Below are 24,310 nucleotides of genomic sequence, written 5' to 3' on the forward strand. Positions count from 1 at the left end.
GTAAGGGGCATTAAGAAATCTACTCTTGAAATCATTGTTGCACTAGATGATAACCAATTTGGATGTAAATTTTTTTTAAATTTTTTTTAATTAAAAAATTAAAAATTTAAATTAAATAATATATCATAAATAAAGCATGCATCTGGGTTATAAAAAAATAAAAATAAGCAGGAGGGGGATTTGAATGAACGTGAACCTTAGATATACCATTCTTGTGTAAAGAATGGGTGAGAGCTGCAATTCCTGCAGAATGACAGGCTAGGGACTCTGTCAAATCCTCCTGCTGGAACGCTGGATATGTAACATTGGAGAAAGCATCTTTGAATTGGCACGTTGGTTGGGAATAGTCAGAGTCAAAAACTAAATAAAATCAAGTAACCAGGAGTAAACAGGGCATGTAAGCCAGCTTCCACCTTAAGTGTGTTTGCCAAATTGAGGGACCTTGAATCTTGGATTTTGTGGCTCTACAGAGTACATAATACAAGGCTTATCCAAAGTGGGGAGTCTAGTAGGAATGCTTTCCCTCACGCTTCCTGTGTCCCCACTTAAAGCTGATACCTCAAATGGCCACACTGTCCATGAAAGTGTAAACTAGAAATAAACCACCCATCTCATCACCAACTACCTCACCAAGGAACTGCAAGGAAAATTGCCCTTCTCAAACTTTGGAGCTGAGTAGGTAAAGGGAATAAAGAAAAAAAAAAAAATCTCTTCTTAAAACTTATAACACACCAACCCTTATGTAGGTTTGCATTCCAAAATCAAACTATCCATTTACCTAAGAATTTAGTTTAAATTGATTCTGGCTGGTAGATTCCTCCAGGCATGTGGCAGAATCAAATTCAAATCTTCCCTGGGGATCTAGCTTTCCTACCGGTCTCAAATAATTTCAACAGATAAAGTTCTGGAAATAAAAAATAACACATACCTCTACACACATATAAGGAAATGAAGCATAATGAATAAAAATCAGCAGAAATATAAGTATTTGACCTGAAAACATTTCAGATAGTGGAATTATAGAACAGTCACCATAAAATAAGAATGTTTAATGGTTTTCAAGTAACAGAAATGCAAACAAAAAGTAAAACACTATAAAACAGGATGGATTATATTAACAAAAGCATTTAGATATTGAAATATGATGATTGGCATAGAAAAGTATAATGAATGAGTTTAACAGATTAGGCACAATTAAAAGAGAGAATTAGTGAACTTCAGATAGATCTGAAAAAACTATCCAGAATAAAACACAGAATCAAAGAAAAGAAAAATCTGACAGTTAAGGAAAGAAATTGCAGAGAAGAGAGAGAGAATGGGGCAGAAGCAATATTTGAATAGGCAATGATTGAGAATTTTCCAGAAGAGATAAAAGAAGCCATTGTACAGCTTTGCGAATTCCCACAAAAGCAGAATTAAAGAAAACAACAACAACAACAATGACAACAACACACCCTGCACATCATAAAGAAACACCAAAGGCAAAGATAAGATTTTAAACAGAGCCAGGCTAGAAAAAAAGAGATAATTTCCAAAGGAATGGCAATGAAACTGATAGCAGACTTCTACACTAAAATATGGAATCCAAAAGACTGTGGAATAGTATCTTCACTGTGTTGACAGAAAAACTTGTGGACCTGGAATTATATATCCAGAACAATTATCTTTCTATAATTAGAGTAAAATATAGATAATTTCAAATGAAAACTGAGCACATTTCCCCACAGCTTACTCTAATTAAAGAAGATTCTAAAGAGTTCACTTCAGAAGAACTGCAATCACAAATGAAAAAATATGATGTGAAGGGAAAAATCATGAGCAGAAGATGGGATAAATATGCAGGCGAATTTCACAAATTCTGGTGGCATAAAACAATAAAAAGATATGGCATGAGGTTTTAAAAACAAGATGTCATACACACCTGTAACAAAATAAAAGTGAGAGCGCTTGCAGTCAACATGATAACATCTTAAAAACAATGTTTATGTAAAAGCAAGTTACAAAATAATCCATGTGATATTATACTTTTTAATTAAAGTTTGAGAGCTTGCAAAGTAAGAGTCTACATCACATATGGCTGCATACCCATATAGTACAAGTATGTAGCATTCACGAGTAGCATACACACCAACTTAAGTTTGTGGTTTCCTACTGGCAGTGATCAGAGAAAGAAACAGGGAGTTTCAGTTGTAAATACATGTTCTGTTTTGGAAATAAAAATATATCTGAAACAAATATGTACAAGTTTAAGATTTGTTCAATCTGGGTAGTAGGTACACAGATATTTATGTATATTTGAAATATTGTAATAAATTATGTTAAAGTCAACATGGCCAGAAAGGAAAGTTTAAAGGGTATTAATTGGAGAATATGGTGGCTTAAAAGAGTCCTCTTCCTTCTTTTTAAAGTAAATCTGACTGAGAATTCAGCGTGCTCAAATGCTGCCAGGGTGGAGCTAGCAGAAAGGGCAATTGGTACAGTGTGATCTCTAAGGGGGATCAGATGCCTGGATTCTAGAACAATGCTTCAGGAATCTGCCTCATATAGAAGAGGAGTCCTTCTTTCTTGATAAGAGGTGTGTAGAAGGAAACCAGGTGAATTTCTGAGTTTGGTACAGTTTAAGGTGTTCCCATTTGATACCTTGAGTCAACTCAGAGAGAGAGGACAGATGTTTGAGGAGCCTGAAAGGGGCTTGGTATAAACTGAGAGGTGCCATGGTGTTCTTGGCAAAGTGGGCCAAATGTGTGTCACGTGCTCCCAGTGTACCAAAGCCCTGTCTCTCCTTTCCTCAGCCAGTTAGCAGAACTTTTAGTGAAATAGCTCTTCTGGAGGTGCCGCAGCTTTTAGGTATGAGCCTGAATGGGCTGGTGGGAAGGCTGTCTGGTAGTAGTCACCTTTACCTGAGTACATCATCCCTGTACACAACCAAGGACAAACTTAGTGGTTCTCAGATTTTACCTGGAAATATCGTTCCAATCTCTCACTGTTTCTTTCTCCTCTCTTGGGAGGCTCTTTTTTTCTCCGTCCAAATAGAGTTTTGCTACATTGCCTCACCATTTTTTAATTTTATTTTTATTTTTTTAAAATTTACATCCAAATTAGCATATAGTGAAACAAAAATAATATAAAAACAGGGAGGGGGACAAAGCAGAAGAGACTCATAAATATGGAGTCCATTGTCTCACCATTTTGCTACATGTGCCCATCCTGATCATAACACCAGGCTAAATGAAACTTTGGATCAAACAAGGTCCTTTGCTCCATCTGGGTCCCAGTGCCCAGCCCTGGTTTCTGGTCAGAGCAGGGGCTCGCTCATCACCAGGCAAATCTCACATCTTACCTCTCTCCTTTGTACAGCACAGCACTGCATCAATGTAGTCAGAAAATGAGACCCTCAGCACCTCTTTAAGCCTTTGATCACATGATCCCCACTTATCCCATTAACAGAAACAAAATCAGCAATCAATAGTACTGATTGACCATTTTCTCCAAGACCTGGAAGACCATTATATTCATGAAATATTAAGCACCTCTTAGTCTGACAGTACTTGTTCACTTCTTACATAACTTTAATTGCTTTATATTCATGGCATTATGGAAATCATGCACCACTGCCTCTGAGACTGTTTGAATAATGTTCCCACATTCAAGTAACAGGTAAAAGCTATAGATCCTGTATCACCTCAAATCTGTACAAGTCAGTAGTCTCAGATTTTAGTTTCATTCAGTTATATGATGATAACAGTCAACTCATGGGTTCTTTGATATTCATCTTATAGACTGATATCCCCTGACAGAAATTCTTGGGAAGAAAATACAGAAGTGATCAGTGTCCATAGACCAGTGGGTCTAATGGTGGTCAGTATGCTTCTAGAACGGGGTTTCTCAATCTTGACACTAATGACATTTGGGGCTGGATAAATCTTTTTGTGTGAGTCTGTCTTGTGCATTGTAGGATGATTAACATATCTGTGGCCACTACCTACTAGATTTAGGTAGCATCCCCCCCAAATTGTGACAATCAAAATGTCTCCATACATTGCTAAATGTCCCCTGATCGAGAACTGCTGTTACAGAAGATTGTCTGAAACTGAGAGACAAACACAAATCAGTTAGGTGAACTTGATGTTGGAGGATTCATTAATTTAGAGAGATTGCAGGGAGGACCCATCTGTACTATAAATATGTTATTTGCCAGTGCTATCAGTTAATGCATTAACCAATGAGGCCTGAATGCTGGTGATTCTCAGGTTTTTGCCTTGATCTTCTTATTTCCTTGATTGATCCCTGTGTATCTCATTTACTTCTAAAGTTCTAGTGATTCTTGTAGGCTGGAGAATCCATACCAACCTAAACATTTCTGGTGAGCTCTGGACCAATAAACCCAATTTCTTATGGAATCTGGATGTTCTCTGAACACTTCAAACACAATTTTCTCCAGATAGATTTATTGCATTAGCCAGAAGGATATTTTGACACTAAAAATTTGATATTTTTCTTCTTCTTGAAACTTTTGTTCATACCCCATTACTCTCAAATAAAATCCAGCCTGCTTAACACAATAGACAAGTCCCTTCATAATCTGCCTGTTGGTCCTCTTGTTTCTTACTAATACTTCTCCTTTCTCTGGCACCTTGCTCCAGCTACACCCATGTTCTTTCTTGACTTCAAGCATTTGATCTGTTTCTCCCTTCTCCTGGCTCAGGCCTGCTGAATATTCCAGTTATAGCTTGGATATTACTTCCTCCTGAAGTATTCTTAGAGCCCACAGATTGGGTCTGTAGCTTGGTCCTGTGTCTCTTCCTTTGTAGTGGAAAATTTTCCCAAGAGATTTACTTTTACTAAGAAGATCACATTTCCCAGGGGCTCCATGTACTGCCCTCCATAAAGAGAAGAGGAAGATTAGGGCAGAGAGTCCAGTTTCCCTAGTTGAGGTCCCCATGGTCACTCATTGTGAATTTATGTTGTAGAGACTCTGAATTCTATTATGTTCCTCTGAAGAGTGTTGAGTCTTTTTCAATATCAGGCAGTTAAATTGCTGGCAGGACAACCAGAGTTATTGGAAGCTAGGCTTTATGTTTTATTAGAGCTGGTGTGTTGCTTTACCCCTGGATCTAGGGAGCACTACTTAGTTTTGGGCAGAATCTTAACTTCTAAGGAATAATTATAGTATTTCAATGGAATGCCTAAGATGTTTACCAAGTCCTTCTAACTGGCTAGGATACATACTTCAAATTTAGTCTCCCATGCACTGAAGAGGAGCTGACATAGGGCATCAGTCTTTTTACTGTGTTTCTTGGAGTTCCCACCGTTCATAGACAGTTTAGGGATGGACCAAGAGATGGAGGGAAGTTTCTAGACAGATATGGGGACTCCCTCTTCTCTATAGCTTCTCTGGTTAACCAGGATTTGCATCTTGAATTACCAGCCATTTTGGCAGCTTCAAACTCCCTCTCAAGTCAATATGACCATAGCTTTCAGCTTGTACCTTAGTGGCCAGCTTGTATGACTATGGTTCTCACTCTCTCCAGCACTTTTATTTCCAAGGAAAAAATTGCCCCATGTTCTGTCAACTTTTGGGTTCTTCCCAGTTCCCTGAAGTAACTATGCTTTATATTTTTCCCCCAGAGTTTATAATTGTTTTCTGGGAAAATTCTACCATTCCTGGAACTGGAAATCTTAAGAAATATTGAAAAGAATTTAAAAAAATAATAAATAAATAAATAAATGTGTAAGTTTTGTATTAATATCAAAAGCAACATAGGGAACTTCTAATTAATTGCATGTAAACATTGTACAAAACATATTTGTGGTTGATTGGAAATACTTCTGTCTCAATTATTTTAACTATACTTTGGGATTTTTATCTTTTCTTAAAAGTGTGTTGTAGAGGCTGACTCAAACACAAAGTTTTGCTACCTCAATATTCCTTGATATTAGACAATAAATTAAAGGGTTTTTTTTTGGAAGGCGAGTTGGTGAGCCAGCAGATCACCTAAGTACCTAATGTAACAGCAAAACTCTAAGAGTGGTTGATATTTTCTGTTTCCAATTCTTCTTTTCTTTATTTTCATAGCTACACTAAAACTGCAAGTGACCTACACATTGATAACCAAAATTGCCAATGATCAGTCTTTATTTAACTTGACTCTTTGTAATATTTGAATATTTTTCAAATATTTGCAATATTTAAGATGTTTTTCTCCAAAAACACTTTTTTGCTTGGCTTCCAGGAAAACCAGACTTTTCTAGTTTTTCTTCTACATTACTTCCCAGATCCCTTTGCCATTTTCTCTGTTTCCCTAATTGCTAAAATTAGAATGCCCCCAGGTAAAGTCTTTATACACAATTTCTTTTCTATTGACATTTTGTGCCTCGGTAACTGTATCATGGCTTTAAATATCATCTATACAATGACAAATTCCCAACAGTCCTCTCATTTCCATCTCAGAAATCTCCTCTGAACTGTAGAATTGTATATCCAGCTACCTACTCTCCTTATTCATTCTGATATCTAATTAAGCATCTCAAACTCAACATGTCCAAAGTAGAACTATCTTCCTCCACCCCCTCACAACCTGGCTATTCTACAATCTTCTCCATATCGGTTGGTAGCAACTCCAATCTTTCATTTCCTTAGGCCAAAATTCTCAGAGTCACCCTTGACTACCCTCTTGGAAAGTACCCAAATGCAGTCTTTCAGCAAATCTTGTTAGTTTACCTTCAAAATCTAACCAAATTTTCCTAGTCACCCCATCATTTCTAACCTAGGTTACTGCAGAAGTTTCCCAACTGGCCTCCTTGTTTGGTCCTTTACCTCTGTAGTCTACTCCAGAGTGATTATTTTTATTTATTTTTACTTCTTTGTCTTTATTAAACTGGACAATCCCCCAATTTGACTCAAGTATAGAAAATACTATGTTTCCCAGACTTTGTTTTGGAGTATTAAAAATATCTGTATTGTACATATTAGGTTGTAAAGCATGCAACATGAAGGGTTTTGTGTGTGTGTGTGTGTGTGTGTGTGTGTGTGTTGTTTTGTTTTGTATTTTTTTTTTTTAGTTTTTATTTTAATTCCAGATTTCAAACTACATTGCAAAGCTGTAGTAATCAAAACAGTATGGTCCTGGCACAGTAATAGACACATAGATTAATGGAACAGAACAGAAAGCACAGAAATGAACTCACAACTATATGGTCAATTAATCTTTGACAAAGCAGGAAAGAATATATGATGAAAAAAGACAGTTTCTTCAATAAATTGTGTTGAGAACATAGGACAGCAACATGCAAAAGAAAGAAATGGGACCACTTTCTCACACCATACACAAAAATAATTCAAAATTGATTAAAGACCTAAATGGGAGACCTAAACTATAAATATCCTAGAAGAGAACACAGGTAGTAACCTCTTTGACATTGTCCATGGCAAGTTTTTTTCTAGATATAGCTTCTGAGGGAAGGGAAACAAAAGCAAAAATAAACTATTGGGACTTCATAAAAAAAAAAAAAAAACTTCTGCAAAATGATCATTATTTAAGGTACCCACTTTCTTCCCATCCATTCAGAGTAAAAGCTGAGGTCCATACAATGTCTACATGTTCTTCCCTACCATTCTCATCTCATGTACTATTCTCTCCTCTCTTGTTATGCCACACAGGTCTTCTTAAAGAGTCTAGGCACACTGCTGCCTCAGGGCCTTTGCACTGGCTGTTCACCATGCCTGGAATATTCTTCCTTTAACTTCCTTTGCTTCATTACCTTCTTCACAACTTTCTTAAAAATCCCTACCATATGATTGTGATGCTATTCCTGTCCACTCTATTTTAGTCATGTCTTTCCCTCCTCCCCTACCCTGTTTTTCCCCAAGCACTTATCATCATCTTACATCCTACATATTGTACTACACTTTTCTATTTATTGTCCACATTAACTGAGTAGACTCTAAGTTCCATAAGGGAAAGGATTCTAATCCTGGAATATAGATGAGTACCCAGTACAAGAAATTGACTCAATATCTATCTATCTATCTATCTATCTATCTATCTATCAATCTACCTATCTATCATCTATTTTTATTTATATTGAAGTTAGTTAACATACAGTATAGTCTTTACTTCAGGAGTAAAACCCAGTGATTCATCTCTTACATATGTACTCAGTACTCATCCTGAAAAGTGCCCTCTTTAAGGCCCATCACCCACTTAACTCACCCCCCATAACCTCCCACTCCAACAACCCCCAATTTGTTCTCTATATTTAAGAGTCTCTTATGATTTGCCTCCCTCTGTTTTTATTTTTCTCTACTCTCACCCATGTTCATCTGTTGGGTTTCTCAAATTCCACATATGAGTGAAATCTTATGATATCTGTCTTTCTCTGACTGACTTATTTCGCTTAGCATAATACCCTCCAGTTTTATTCACATTGTTGCAAATGGTAAGATTTCATTATTTTTCATTGTCAAGGAGTATCCCATTGTATAACTTCATTGTATCGAATAGTATCCCATTGTCTAACCCTCAGCCCAGAGAGGAGGCCAACTCTCTCCCCAAAGACCTGGACCAGCCTACATACAACTTCTTCTGCTGGGAAAGTTCAAATGCCCTGAGCCTCTGGATATCCACATAGTTCTAAAACCAAATTAATTAGTTAAGAGTGGGCCCTGTGGCAAAACCTCTCCCACAGTCACAAGGTCTGGACATGACTCCCACGTTGAAGGCAGAGGATGTGTCTCTGAGACACTCTCTCTGAATGGATTCAGGGAAGGACTTATTTCTAAAAAAAAAAAAAAAAAAAAAAAAAGGTGCAAAGAAGTGTAAAGGTATATATGGAAAGAAAGAGCCCTTCAGACATTGGAAGGGAATTATGTGGAGAAGGCAGTGCCCAGCACAATCTCCTAACAACCTGGCTGTGTGAAAAAGAAGAAACATCTGAGGGCTTAGGGAAAAAATCCCTCTAACAGTCTCCATGTGGGAGCCCTATCAGCAACAGGCCTGTCTTCTTCTTTCAGAAGGACTGGAGAGCCCTGGAGCTTTGTCTGCTTTCTTGCTTTTCCCATCAGGGAGTGGAGTGAACAGTGACTGTGCTGCACTGTGAGTTGAGCCCAGCTGTTGATCCAAAGTGTGAGAATGGGCATTGGTGCCATCTTCCTCTAAAGGGCTCTTTCCTTGATGACCAGTTCCTGAGCCTACTACCCTGTGTGAACTGTCTGCTTTGCAGGATGAAGTCACTGCATTTATACAGGCTATTGAGGCAAGCTGGCTCCCATCCACCCCACCCACATTCCAGAGAAAGCCTACCACCAAGCTTAGGGATCGGAGGGCTTCTCCTTTGGGATATCAGATGGTGATGGCTGTAACTGAGTGCAGAACAGAGTGGGAATCATCTGCCCATCCCTTGGTGCTGGCTGAGTGAGTACCAGCTTCTTGGCTCCAAAGGGTGAAGAAAGATATAGCTACAAGTGCAGTAAGGGGAAGGGAATGGCCACACAGGGGACCAAAGTTGGTTTGCCATTTCCATCCAATGGGAATGTGATCAATGTAGAAAGATGTTTAACTTCATTTCTCCTCTGCCCAGAAAATGGGCTACCTCCCTCCTAATACCTCTGGCTCAGCCTCCACACAAACAGTTCTCAACCAGATCTCTTCCAATGCCTTAGGGCTTTGGATGTCCATGTAGTCCTGAAACCAAAATTCCAGGGACACTGTGTCTCAACCTATCTCACAGTCAAAAGGGCTGGACCAGATTCGACATTTGCAAGCAGAAGATATTACTCTGGAAAACTGAATTTATATGCACCTCAAGAAAAAACCTAGATTGATAATAAAGCAATGTGGTGAAAATGGATACATGCAAGGCCAGAGTTCTTCATTATGGGTGAGAATTGGATAGTGTTGAGAATGGACTGACTAGCAGAATGTATTGGCAAGGTGGCTGCGTCAGGAATCAGAAGAATCTTGTGTGGGTTTTGGCTAAGGAGTACTCTACAGGCTGTCTCTTGGCTCCCTGTGAGCAAGAGGCCCACATTCTACCTTAAGAAAGTGAGGGAAACCTTTGGCTTTTGTCATGTTTTTGCCCCTAAGATCAGTAGATAGGAGCAGGGGTGATTCTGGGGTATATATCAATTACATATTCTTAATCCATTCATCAGTTGATGGACATATTTTCCATACCTTGACTATTGTCAATAGCATTGCTATGAATATTGGGGTACATGTGCCCCTATGAATCAGCACTCCTGTATCCTTTGGATAAATTCCTGGTAGTGCAATTGCTAGGATGTAGGGTAGCTCTATTTTTAATTTTTTGAGGAAATTCCACAATGTTTTCCAGAGTGGTTGCACCCACCAGTTTTCATTTTCACCAACAGTGCAAAAGGTTTCTCCTATCTCCACATCCTCACCAACATCTGCTGTTTCCTGAATTGTTAATTTTAGTCATTCTGACAGGTGTGAGGTTGATTTATATTTTCCTGATGATGAGTGATGTTGAACATCTGTTTTCCATCTGGATATCTTCTTTGGAAAAGTGTCTATTCATGTATTCTGCTCATTCATGGTATTATTTGTTTTTTGGGTGTTGAGTTTAATAAATTCTTTACAGATATGGATACTAACCGTTTACCTCTGATATGTCATTTACAAATATCTCCTCTCGTTCTGTCAGTTGCCTTTTAGCTTTGCTGATTGTTTCCTTCATTGGGCAGAAGCTTTTTATTTTGATGAGCTCCCAGTAGTTCATTTTTGCTTTTGTTTCCCTTGCCTCCAGAGACATGTTGAGTAAGAAGTTGCTGTGGCCTATGTCAAAGAGGTTGCTGCCTGTTTTCTTCTGTAGGATTTTGATCGTTTCCTGTCTCACATTTAGGTCTTTCATTCATTTTAAATTTATTTTTGTGTGTGGTGTAAGAAAGTGGTCCAGTTTCATTTTTCTGCATGTTGTTGTCCAGTTCTTCCAGCACCATTTGCTAAAGAGACTGTCTTTTTTCCATTGGATACTTTTTCCTGCTTTGTTGAAGATCAGTTGGCTATATAATTGTGGATCCATTTCTGGGTTCTCTATTCTATCCTATTGATCTATGTGTCTGTTTTTGTGCCAATACCATGCTGTCTTGATGATTACAGCTTTGTAATACAGGTTAAAGTCTGGAACTGTGGTGCTTCCAGCTTTGGTTTTTCTTTTTCAACATTACTTTAGGTATGTGGAGTCTTTTGTGGTTCCATACACATTTTAGGACTGTTTGTTCTAGTTCTGTGAAGAATGCTGGTGTTATTTTGCTAGGAATTACATTGAATGTGTAAATTGCTTTGGGTAGTATTAACATTTTAACAATATTTAACAAATTGCTTTGGGTAGTATTAACATTTTAACAATATTTAGCAAATATCCAATTTTTCCCATTTCTTTGTATCATCTTCAATTTCTTTCATAAGTTTTCTATGGTTTTAGTGTACATATCTTTTACCTCTCTGGTTAGGTTTATTCCTAGATATCTTATAGGTTTTGGTGCAATTGTAAATGGGATAAATTCCTTAATATCTCTTTCTGTAGCTTCATTATTGGTGTATAGAAATGCAACCGATTTCTGTACATTGATTTTATATCCTGAAACTTTGCTAATTCATGTGTCAGATCTAGAAGGCTTTTGGTGGAGTCTTTTGGGTTTTCTACATAGAGTATCATGTCATCTGTGAAGAGTGAAAGTTTGACTTCTTCTTTGCCAATTTGGTTGCCTTTTATTTTGTTTTGTTGTCTGATTGCTGAGACTAGGACTTCCAATACTATGTTGAATAACGTCATGAGAGTGGACAACCCTGTCGTGTTCCTGATACTAGGGGGAAAGCTCTCAGTATTTCCCCATTGAAGATGATATTATCTGTGGGTCTTTTATATATGGCTTTTATGATGTTAAGTTATGTTCTTCTATCCTGAATTTTTTGGGGGTTTTTATCAAGAAAAGATGCTGTATTTTGTCAAATGCTTTTTCTGCATCTATTGATGGGATCCTATGGTTCTTAAACTTTTATACATACATTGTATATAATTTTTAATATATATATATGTATATATATATATATATATATATATATATATATATATATAATAAGAATTGACCAAAAACAAATCAGAAACTCTGAGTCTGATTCCAAAAGAAAAAAAAGAAGAGGGAGGAAAGAAAAAGAAAAAACAAAAACCACAACAAAAAAGGAAACAGTTGTCTGTTGGTGGCCGTGCTGGTCTGGAAGAGAGTTGAGTCAGTCAGACCCACTCAAGTAAGAAGTTGCCAGACAAGGAGGGGAGGAGTTTGATGTAAGCAGGTCCTGCCTCCACGGGGGCCTCTGTGCTGCTCTCTGAAGTCCCACCATGTTGGTGTTGGAAGGGAAAATGGCGACGCTCCAATCTCTCCTCCTTGGACCAGGCATCTCAACCCACACTGTTCAGGTAGCCCTCAGAGAATAGAGGATGGTCAACTTGTCCTGCTCCACAGTTCTCCTGCACTTTCTAGGTGCTCAGCTGGGATTCAAAACAAGAAATCTTAAAGGACCCAGCTCCGTGTAGCTCCTCTCCCCTGTTCCAGAGTAGAGCCACTCCACTCTGCTGATAAAAGGCTTTTGGCTGATACCTGCAAGGTCTATTGTCCTTGGGGAGGCAATAAACCCTTTTCCCAAAGTACTCCAGGAAGGGGACTGTTGTCTCTCAGTGTGCCTCTGAGATCACTACACTGGGCTATACATACCGGGGCTGGCTCCCTCCTCCCCAGGAGTGTGTGCTATGGCTTCCAGTTCTGTTCCAGAGGAAGTCATGCACTGTGAAACCTTCGAGTTTCAGCTCTTAAGGCTGTTTGAAAAAAAAGAAACTGGCACTCTCTGTACTTCTCATTCCCCTGTCTGTGGTCCAGAAAGGTTTTCCTCTTGTGCTAATCAATGCTGCATTTTCACAACCCTTCTCTCTTTCTCTCCCTGGTCTCTCCACAGAAAGGGTTCCCTCTCCTCTGTGCCTATGCTGTTTTATTTCCCCAAATTCACATACACACATCTCAATCTTGCCAAGCTGTCTCCCTCCAACTGTGGAGATCCTTCTGCCACTACACAGATTGATTTCCTGGGAGTTCCAAATGATATCCCCTCAATACAGCTGTGTTTGAGGGATGAGAAAATCCTGGTTCCCCTACTTCTGTGCCACCTTAACTCCATCCTCAATAAACATTTATTGAATGACTACAAATGCATTATATTTAGGTTGATATAAAGCAACTAGATTCTTAGGTGCATGGTGGTTAGGTACTGAAAGAGATGACTCTTGATGAACATATAATGGTTTATGGGAAAACAGAGGATCCAAAGAAACTAAACTCAAACCAAGGAGGCTCACAGATTCCTCTTCAGCTTCAGCAGCATTCTTGTTACAACACTTCTATTCTCTCCCCCTTTGGATGCTGACTTGTATTTCTTTTAGAACATTTGTAGGAAGCAACTGTTTTTTGCCTATTTTCTCCTCATTGTGATAATAGCACCTTGCTTTTCTCTGAGGGCATTACCCATCCTCAGAGTTCAGTCCATGACTTTTGGATGGAGCCATGATCTTCTTTCCCCAGGCTCTTGGAATGAGTCATGGACCAGTCCTGGGCAATGAAATATTCCATCTCCCTGAATGGCTATTAGATTAGGGATGGCTTCATAATTCAAGTTGATCCAGCTAGAACAAGCAAATTCTGAGATATTTGCTAGAAGCATAAGGGAAACTTTTTTTTTGTGATTGTAGTAAGACTAATGTAAATTTGACCTATAGGAATCTATCATGTAGAGACAGTCTATCTGAGAATAAAGCCAACATAGGAAAGGAGAGTAGAGAGATACAGACTGATTTCTGACAATAATGTTTAATCTCCTGGATCCATCTATCCTTAAACCCATCCCAAGCTATTCAGTTATATGAGCCAATAAATTCCCTTTTTTGATTGAGTTGAAGGAGGTTATGTCACTTATAACCAAAGAGTCCTGAGACAGTACTTAATAATTTTGCCATCAGTTTCTTATGTTCATGGCACTTCCAACTTCCATAGAAGCCTGTTGGATTCATCTTTGAATCTCCAGTTGCACTCATAGTGATCCAGGTAGGAGGTGCTTAATAAATAAATACTGAGATGCATGGATGATGGATGGATGCATGGATAAGGAGAAATGTCCTGGTCCAAATTGTTTATGCTTTATTTTATTTTTATTTTTTAAATATGAAATTTATTGTCAAATTGGTTTCCATACAACACCCAGTGCTCATCCCAACAGGTAAAGCAGGGACTGTAGTTTATCAAATGAAATCTGTAATTGTATGTCCTGTGTCTATAAATTCAATATACTTGAAGGAAAATATTCTTTCAGTTAGTGAAATTTTTTTTTTAATTTTTTTTTTCAACGTTTATTTTTATTTTTGGGACAGAGAGAGACAGAGCATGAATGGGGGAGGGGCAGAGAGAGAGGGAGACACAGAATCGGAAACAGGCTCCAGGCTCTGAGCCATCAGCCCAGAGCCCCACGTGGGGCTCAAACTCACGGACCGCGAGATCGTGACCTGGCTGAAGTCGGACGCTTAACCGACTGCGCCACCCAGGCGCCCCTCAGTTAGTGAAATTTTTAAAAAACCTTTTGAAAACGAGTTTCTGGATTATCTTCTGGGGCTAATACTATCAATGATAAAAATCCGTTACGAGTAGGAAGGCTGTGACAGGATAGTAGAGATTCTGGGATTCTGGCTGGTTTCTTAAGAAATGATATGAATGTATAAGAATGGTTAATTACAGCCAACAAGGGGGAGGTGGTTGTGACTTAAGCTGGTTTGTAGGGTGTGGTTTTGTTTTCTTGTAACTCCTAGAGGCTGTCTGGGGTATAGATGTCACAGATCAGATTGCTCAGTAATCTGATAGTTATCTATACATCCTATTAGTGTACTTTGAATTAAAGACCACTACTTCTTTAGTTTCCTCATATTGAGAGTGCTTGCTATGGTAGTCCCTAGATCTTCCTTCGCAACTTTTTTGTGAATGTATGATTATGATAAAATGCTTTTTTATTTTTATTTTTATTATTTTGGGGGGAGCAAATAATTTTTAATTTTTTTTTAAAGCAAATACACCAAAGAATCGTGCAATGCTGCCAGCACTGGATGCAATCCTGACCCACAAGTCTGCACACTTCTTTGTAGCTGGTCCTGTGATAGCAGAAGCTTTCATTTCACCTTTGTTGTTTACTATGATCCCTGTGATATCCTCAAATAGAGAAACATGCCTTCTTTTCTCCGGTATGAATTTCGTTGTCGAATTACCACTGCTCGATGTAACTTCTTTCTCAACTCTGGTTTGCCTTTGTTCACTGTGGCCATCACCATGTCCCCCACAGCAGCAGCAGGAAGTCTGTTCAGTTGCCTTGATCCCCCTTCACAGAGACGACACACAGATTTTTGTCTCCTGTGTTATCAGCATAGTTGATATTGCCTCCTGCCAGAAGACCCAGAGAAATTTGGAATTTCCCACTGGACCACACACCATGTCCTCGCTTTGACATCTTGAACACCAGAAAGGGACAGAAAAAGCAAAATGTTTTTTAACTAATTGCTTAAATGGAATTATTTTACATTGTTTTGCATATTAAAATGGATACCTCATTCAAAGGCTTAATTTATTCCTCAGCCTCCATTAAATCCCTTGTTTTAATGTTAAATTAATGTTAACTTAATTTTCAAATACCACCAAAAAGCCTGTGGTAGCTTTGTTAGTGATAAACTCATTCTAACGCTGTCAATTTTCTCTTATTAAGTCTTTGTTCAAATGTTCTTGCCACCAGAAAAACATAAGCAAGACTTTCCTCTAGGCAGACTCATTTTGCTTCCATGCATTCTTCTGTGTTTCCTTGGCCTCAGGATGGCTGATGTTGTTGGGGCAGGTTTTAAGAAAGCCCAAGGTTGTGACAGAATGATGTTGGAACCATTGCCTCCTTGGCTGCAGGTGTGATGAGGTTGCATGAAACCAGGCTCCTTGAAAGTGACTAGCACTTTCCCTGTTCCTGAGAGGCATCTGCTTTCTTATGGCTCGCATTTCCTCAGACTTTGCAAGTCAGGTCTGTGACCACTGAATGGGAAGGAGGATTGCTAGTCCTCTTCCCAGAGGCTGACCTGTGACAGGAACTGTGACTGACCTGTTTGGGGCAGCCATCCAACTGCCTATAGGACCAGCACATGAAAAGCTGATGAGTGAAGTGGCCATTTGGCAGCAGGAGACTACATACCCTGCAGAGCAAACGGTTGCAGTTAGCTCTGTGCATTCCCAGAGCAGTTGGGTCTTCCTGAGATGCCAATTTTGAACTCTTTTTTTTTGAGGTGGGGGAGGTGGGGGGAGGAAGGGACAGAGAGATTGAGAGTCCCAGTTAGGCTCCACACTGTCAGTGCAGAGACCAATGTGGGGCTCCATCTCAGGAACTGCGAGATCATGACCTGAGCTGAAATCAAGAGTCAGACGCTTAACAAACTGAGCCACCCAGGCATCCTTCCAATTTTGAACCTCTGTATGCAGGTACCTAAATGGAAAATATTAGCAACTAACCCAATATTTTATAAAACTCGGTGCAGCACTGTGTGACCTTTCCTTTGTCTCTCACAATTAGTGGCTGAGTTCTAGCCCCTGGAGCCCTGCTCCTCTGTCCTTGGTCTGCTCCTTTAGAACCTCACCCCCTCTCTGGCCTGCTGTGTGAGTTTGGCAGTCATTTGGCTTCTGTGTCTAAGTTCATTCTCTAAGAACACTTCAGCCCTCCCAGTAATCGAGGGATAATTATAACCATCATGATGCCACCTCCAAGGACTGGGATGAAAATTAATGAAGTGCTTCTCACATGCTCTCAAGCAACTTCAGAAGAAGTTGCTACTTTCTCACAGAATGTTATTCATCCCCTACCAGGTGGAAATTAGAGAACTAATAGGACAATGTTTCTGGAAGCTTGGCAAGCCTACCATCTGCATCAGGATCCCCTGGGGGAGACAAGGGATTGAGTGGGGGAGGGACTTCCTCCTTGAAATGCAGGTTCCCAGCTCTACTCCACTCCCACAAAATCAGATCCTGAGAGAATGGGGCTTGGGAACTTGTGTTTTAACAAGCACACTCTCACCCCCAGGTGACATTAATGTCATTAAAGTTTGGGGAGGACTTCTGAGCCTTCAGAGGAAAGTGAAGGGGAATTGCTATGGAAAAAAAACTTTGGGTGAAAAGGGGGCATCTCACTCAGCTTCCTTGAGCCTGTGAAAATGGCTTAGTAAGACATTGGAATTATTTAAAATAGAACAAAAGGATAAGCCTGGAGATTTTAGGTGGTAAATGTAGGTAGTGTGGACAGTTTATGGAGACCTAGAGAGCGGGGTTCAAATTCAGGAATGAGGCGAGAGAAAACTTACTTTTCATCTCTGAGCTTCAGTCTCCCCATATGGTTCAAGGATGAAAGGCTAGGGGTACAACTCTCCCATAGGAGTTTCTTGGGATCAGAGTACCCACATTTAAGCCAGGAAAATGGACTGTGGGTGTGGCTATTGCTACCTGGATCTGCCTGGAATCAAATAGATAAGAAATAAATAGATCTTCCAGAGAGTTCTGCTACCAAAAGAATCACCGACCAGAACAAATACAGGCCAAGGCTGTTTGCAACTTAACCCTTAAGCCTCCTCTGGCCAGGAAGCAGACTGAGAAAACTAAACACTTCCCCCAAGTAGAGCATATTCTCTGTTGCCTTTTTTAGAGATGGACAAGAACAGCAGAACAGAAAGGACCTGAAACAAAGGGCTGCAGAAAGCAAGGCCCTAGGGGCCCTCTTGAGGAGCAGGATTGGTGTGCACCAAGTAGGGCAGCTGGAGTGTGCTATGGGTCCATCCCTGTTCCACAGCTGTATGTGGGGTAAGAGAGGCTGCTCCTGCCCACAGAGACAGCCCCAGGAGATGGCCTCCCAGTGATGCCTTGAGGGGGTGGGCCATCTCCCCTGGGTAAGGGGTGTGTGTTCCCCACATGGGAGGAAAGCAAACTTCACATCTGTTACTAGGGGAAAGGCTTAGATGAGAGGATTAGCTTGTTGTTCATGATTATTTGCTTCCCCTCCTGGGGTGGAGGAAATGGGAAGGGGAAAGTGGGGATTATTCTTCCCTTTCCAGGGATGTTAGGCTTTGGCCAGTGAACTGTGAGTGGATAACTTCTGTTATTTCAGAGCAGAAGCCATGTCTGTTCTCCCTTTGCCAGCACAATTGGCAAAGCTCCAGATAGGACATGCCACTATAACCAAGGCAGAGAAGGAGGGTTGCAGGATCCATGGCTGCCTCCAGTGATCGGCAGTGGGAGCAAGACATAAACTGTAGTTGCTCTAAGCTGGGGTCAGCACCATTTCTGTAAAGGGCCAGGAAGGAAATATTTTTGGGTTTGTGGGCCATGTGGCCTCTGTCACAACTACTCAGTTCTGCTTCTTTATCAGGACATTGGTCATATACAACATTTAAACAAACGGGCACGGCTGTATTCCAAGGAGACTATTTACAAACAGAGAATGGGCTGGCTTTGGTGCTTGACCATAGTTTACCAACCCCTGCTATAAGACATTGTGATTTGGGGGTCCTTCATTTTCCCTAGGCTGCTGGATCTCATACTTGAACATATATCAGAATCACCTGGGGGCGTGTTAGAACATAGATTGCTGGCCCTGCCCAAAGGTTCTGGTAGATATGCCCGTATGGGGGGCCCACGGATATACATTTCTAACATGTTTCCAGGTGATGTTGATGCTGCTGATCCTTGACACCTCTTGAGTATCACTGCTCTGGTCCTTCTTGATTGATATATTATTTGTAAACTGGGGATAATATCAGAACTTAGCTCATGGTGGTGGTGTCCTAACTAAAGGAGATAACGTTGTAACATTATTAGGGGAAGTCCTGGGACTTTGTAAGTTCTCAGTTAGGCACTGTTACCATAACTTACATACAAACACACTCTCTTTCCTGTCTGAAGACACAGAATAGTAAATAAAAGGAGGACCGTTTGCTTCACAGGTGAGTCCTCACTTCATCAAAGACTCTACCATAGGATTTATTTAAAAAACACAGTGTTTTAGTCCGTTTGCAATGGGCCCTCAATGTCAACTTCATTTCCAACCAGGAAGATCGCTATTACTAGGAACAGGTGGGCCTTTACCATCTCACTGAGAAGGTGGTCATTAGCCCTCTGGCTTCTTTGAGGTCAAGACACTCTAGATAAACTTGATTTCTTCAGGTAAGCACTAAAAATAAAACAAAACAGTTTAACCCAACACAATTTGTGGCCAGGAATGTTACAGCTGTTCTGAGAAGGTATTGTAAGCACTATCAGATGGAGACATGGGTTACAACTGTAGGATTAGGGTGTTCTTGGGAGTCCAGAGGAGATCCCACCAAGCTACCTAACATCTATGACCTGGATCCTCACCTGCAATGGGGATAATATGATTCATCACAGGCTCGTTGACAAGATTAAATGAGAGTGTGTGTTTGACACTTGGGAGTCAGTTACTCTCAGGTTCCGTGCCCTCTTCTTCCTGGAAGTCAGCAGGGTGTAGGAATCAAGGATGTAGCCTCTGGATTCAGCTATCTGGGTTCAAAGCGTGCCTCTTCCATTTTGTTGGCTGTGTGTTCCACTCACATTATTGAGCTGTGCAGTCCTCCAGTGACACTATGTTCTCCTCTCAGTGATGATGACTATAACCTTTATTAGACTCACCACATGCCAGGGATTTTGCTACACAGCCCTTATATCTCCTTTAGTCCTCCACGACACCCTAGAGTGGGTGCTTTTATCACCCCCATTTTATAAATAAGGAAACTAAGCCCTGGGGAAGTTAAATAATTTGCCCAATACAGGCAGTCTGCAGGTTATGAGGGCTGAATTCTGATCTTATGTTTTGGGAGTAGAGTCCACCCTTTTGGCTGTGACACTGTATTGTTTCAGTCCCAGTTCTTACTCTATCCCCTGGCAGTGTGCTTTGGGGCCCACCTATGCACCCAACCCCCATGAGGCTTCCTTCATCTGTGCCTTCTCAGTAAATGTTTGTTGAGGGAATGTAGGAAGGTATAATAAATGCATGTATGAATGTTAATCTGTCTTCAGCCTCTGTGGTGTGTGCCCAGACCTTCCTGGGGAAAGAGGCACAGACACCAGAGTCTTTTTTCACACAGTAGTGAGAAGAACAGACTGTGATCCTGTCTTGGGAGTTGCTCCCAAGTTCCTCCAGGTTCTGGTAACTGTCTCCCACCTGATGTCAGCTGTAGGCACATCACAGTTGGGCCTGAGCATGGTTAATCTTTTTTTCTGTCTCAGCCAGCTAAATCCACATTTGAGTCTCCCAGAAATGCTTCTGAGGATGTACCACCCTCCCCTCCACAAGCACCAGACTTAGTGGCAACACAGGAACTGACAGATCCAGTGCTGAACTGGGGCTGGTTGTTCTCAGGCCTGTGGAGAGATAAGGATATTACCTTCCCTTCAAGGAGGAGGAGAGAGCAGCCAGTTCCCTGAGCAGCCCAGCTTGGAGGGCATCTCTGGTCAAAAGTGAGGAAAACCAATGTCTCTGTGATTTATGTGAGTTAACGAGGGTCATGTTCTTTCTTGTGCTTCCTATTGGGGGTCTTCTATATGTTAGGCAATTTATGTCAATGATTTTTATATGATTATTATTGTCAAGGAAATTAAAGCCATATTTAGATTGGATGCATTATTCAGTTTCTTCATTTATTTAAAAGTCAGTGTTGATAACCCTCTCTTTTGAAGCAAATTTGGAAGTACAGGCTACAAATTGGCAAATGAAATCCTAGTTCCAAATAGCACAGTGGCATTTGCAAACCCTGTGGCTTCTAATCTGTGTTTGCTTTGGATGGAATGAGAACTGGAAAAGCTTTGGAAAAGCCATCTGCTCAACTCCCAGAAGCAGGTTTATGCTTCTCATTTGGTCTGAAATTTGGACTTGAGTGGGGGGAGTGAGGGGCATGGTGAACAGTCCTTTTCCTAAACCTACTCATCCCAAATGTCAGGAAGCCATCCTTCTCCACTTCCTGACTCCTCGCTTTCTCAAGGCTCCCTAAGTCATGATCATGTAGCTTAGGGGATGAGATCTGGCATTCCTACTATCTCCACGTCAATTGGGTGTTGTGCCCCTCACCTAGCAGTGCTACCCCTAAGCTGTCTCTTTTTTGTTTTTCCTTCTCTAGTGCAACTTAGCATGTTCATGTCCCAAAAGTCAAGTTCTGGTCAATCCTGTGCTTAGGAAACTTCATTACATCCCTACTGGCTATGTGGCAAAGTCCAGACTTTTTGGTCTCTGGTGCCCTATGCATGTCCTTGTCTCATCAGCTCACACCATCAGTCCTGGGCTTCCCTGCCCAAGGGCTTTCTCTGGTCTTTGGAACCCATGATGCCCACCACACAGAGTTCCAGAAAATTAACACCTCCCTATTCCACCACCCCTGCCCCCTATCATGATAGTGGCCCTGAACTCACGGGAGTTGGTTCATAAATACCCAGCTCCCTTGCCTTGCAGCTGGAGGTTCTGCATGGCCTTCAACATTCCCTAGAGGCATCCAACCCCAGTGCCCTCAGAGGTCCCTGGATTGATAACACATTGTTTGTTGGCTGTCTTCCTATCCCTGCCTCACTTCCCTTCTCCTCCACCAGTGTTCCCAGACTCCCACTCTCCAAGTCTACTTGTGCTGTGTCTTCACCCCATAGTGGACTTCTGAAGGAACCCAAACTACAATGCTCCCTGTACTACTTTCCTAGGGCTGCTGTGACAAGTTCCAGACACTGGGTGACTTAAAACAGCAGAAATTTATTTTCTCAAGTTCTGGAGACTGAAAAGTCTGAAATCAAGATGTTGGCAGGGTCACACTTTCTGACAGCTCTTGAGGAAAATCCTTTCTTTCCTCTTTTAGTTTTCTGGTGTTTGCTGCCACTCTTTGGTGTTCCTTGGCTTGTAGATACATGACTCCAGTCATATAGCATCTTCTCCCTATGTCTTCATGTTGTCTCTCTGTGGATGTGTCTCCATCCAAATTTCCCCTTTTTATAAGGAAACCAATTCCGTTGGATTAGGACCCACACTAATGACCTCATTTTTACTTGATTACTTCTATTTCCAGATAAGGTCACTTTCTGAGTCACTAGAGGTTACTACTTCAACACATATTTATGGGCAACATAGTTCATCCCTGCCTTTCCTCTTGCTCTTTTGGAGCTGACATTTGTTTCTGCTATTTCCTTGTCCCAGGGTAAGAACATCATTCCCTCATTTCTGACTGTGAGACTCAGATGTGTCTTCAATTCTCACCTCTTCTACATATAGCACTTTGGGAATGCTTATCCACAGGCTGTACCCCTGCCTGCCTGGGGCCATGGTGTCTCTGAGGCTTGAGGGTGGGCCCCAGGATGACACAGCTGAGCCCACAGTGGTGACAGGCACAGAGGCACTCTGAAAATACTTCTTGCATGATGGTCAGAAGGATGCTGCAAAACCTCAGTAAGCTAAAATGCTCAGGAAATGGATTATTTTACATTATTTTTGGAATCAACTTGGGCTCAGACAAATAACTATTTTCATTTTCATTTCAACACTTATTGGCATTCTTTCTGGAAGATACATGTCTTCTTTTCTGCCTCAAGAAATCTAGTTTAATAAATACAATTTAACCTTCCTTGGATTTTGGACACTAGCAGCACCTGAGGGTTCAGTGTGAGCATAGCTCTCACATGCAGACAGCAGATGTAGAAGGGGCAGGTGACTGGGAGGTATCTGTGGGGAGGGAGCAGACCCCAGGAGTGATGTTCCAGGACTACATTACCAGCCTTGTTTTATGTCAGCTAGTACTTTCTCCTCAAAGCCAACTATGGAGAAAAATAATTCTGGTGACCTGAAGGCCATGAGACCTTGAACAACTGGGCCTATACAGACACAGTCATAGGTAGGTCCTAGGAAACATTTGATAGTAAATATGGACAGCAGATGGTTCTATTTGAGATTGCAAATCTTACAATTCTTTGCTGGATTTTTAGGAAAATATAACCAGTCCACAATTCTTTAGAGTCTACTTGATGGAGGCTCATTTCTGTGCTTCCTGAAGTGCATGGGGATAATAAATGGAGGGGCTTATGGGGTTTAGCCCAACATAGCATTGTGGCCCCAGACATGTGAGCACCACTCCCCATTCCTGCAGATCAGAGCCAAAGAATGAGAAAATAAAACCAGTGTTCCCTTGAGAGCTATGACTGAAAGTTAGCTATGCCCCACCTCCTCACAGACCCCCCACCCCTACGGGGTTCTGGCTGTTAGAAAGACCAACTCACATTGGGCTCTTAGCACATGGGGAATGATCCCACTTATTATTCCATCTAGCAGTATGGCAGATGCAATCACATTCAATCCCACAAGACCCTTTGGGAAGGACGTTACTACTCCATTCTGGCTGTGAGGAAACAGAGGTCCAGCAGGGTTAGGTAGAGTACCTAAAGTCATGTGGAGAGTGAGACGAGAGTTGGTTCAGGGTAGCCTGCTGGTCCCCAACTTACAGCTGGACATGTTATCTCCCACACTCAGGGCATCTCCAACTGAGTAGAGTGCTGGACCCAAACCTGGGACTCTGATTTGAATTCCATGAGTGAAGGCTCAACAGAAAGCCAATTTCAGAAGTCCTTGGCTACCAGCAGAGAGCACATGAAATGAAGAAGGAATGCTAAAATTGGCAAGGCAGAAACTTCCACCCCCAATATTGTCTCATCTCTGGGAATATAAATGATATCTGAGAAACAGCAACTTCTCTGTGCCTTTCCTTCTATCGCCTGTGCTCTGCCTTGGATAAATAATTTACTCTCCAGCAAAGAGAACCAAATTTGATTTATAAACCATAGTTCAGATACATAAGACAACTTGCAAAAATCTGCCTATATAAATCCCAGCCATCCCAGGGGGGTTTATCGTTTTATGCATATGGAGAACAGGGAAGCAGAGATTTAAGCCTTTTTAATCTGTGTTTATTGAAAAGTGCTTTTGTCTGTATTTATTGAAAAGTGTTTTTGAACTACAGGCATTCAGGGCCCCAAAGGGAAGCAGTAATGTCTCTGAGCCACAAATGACCATGTTTCCTTCAGAGTTCTCCTGCCTCCATGCTTTTCTGCTTGGCTTCCATTTGCCACAGACCTTTCTTTGCTATCTTTTGAATTCATCCTTCAAAGCCCATGCCAGCCCTGTGTCACTGATGGGCTTTCAAACTCAAACTC

General features: G+C 41.0%; 1 long non-coding RNA gene across 1 annotated transcript; it reads right to left on the reverse strand.

The window, feature by feature from the left end:
* Nucleotides 1-516: 516 nt before the first annotated feature.
* Nucleotides 517-15,422, reverse strand: LOC123578390. Its single transcript, XR_006702356.1, has 3 exons — nucleotides 15,245-15,422; nucleotides 8,744-8,750; nucleotides 517-529 (listed from the first exon to the last, which is right to left on the reverse strand). It is a non-coding gene; the product is annotated as an uncharacterized LOC123578390 (long non-coding RNA).
* Nucleotides 15,423-24,310: the final 8,888 nt, after the last annotated feature.

This window comes from Leopardus geoffroyi, chromosome E2 (assembly GCF_018350155.1).
Source record: "Leopardus geoffroyi isolate Oge1 chromosome E2, O.geoffroyi_Oge1_pat1.0, whole genome shotgun sequence".
Lineage (NCBI taxonomy): Eukaryota > Metazoa > Chordata > Mammalia > Carnivora > Felidae > Leopardus > Leopardus geoffroyi.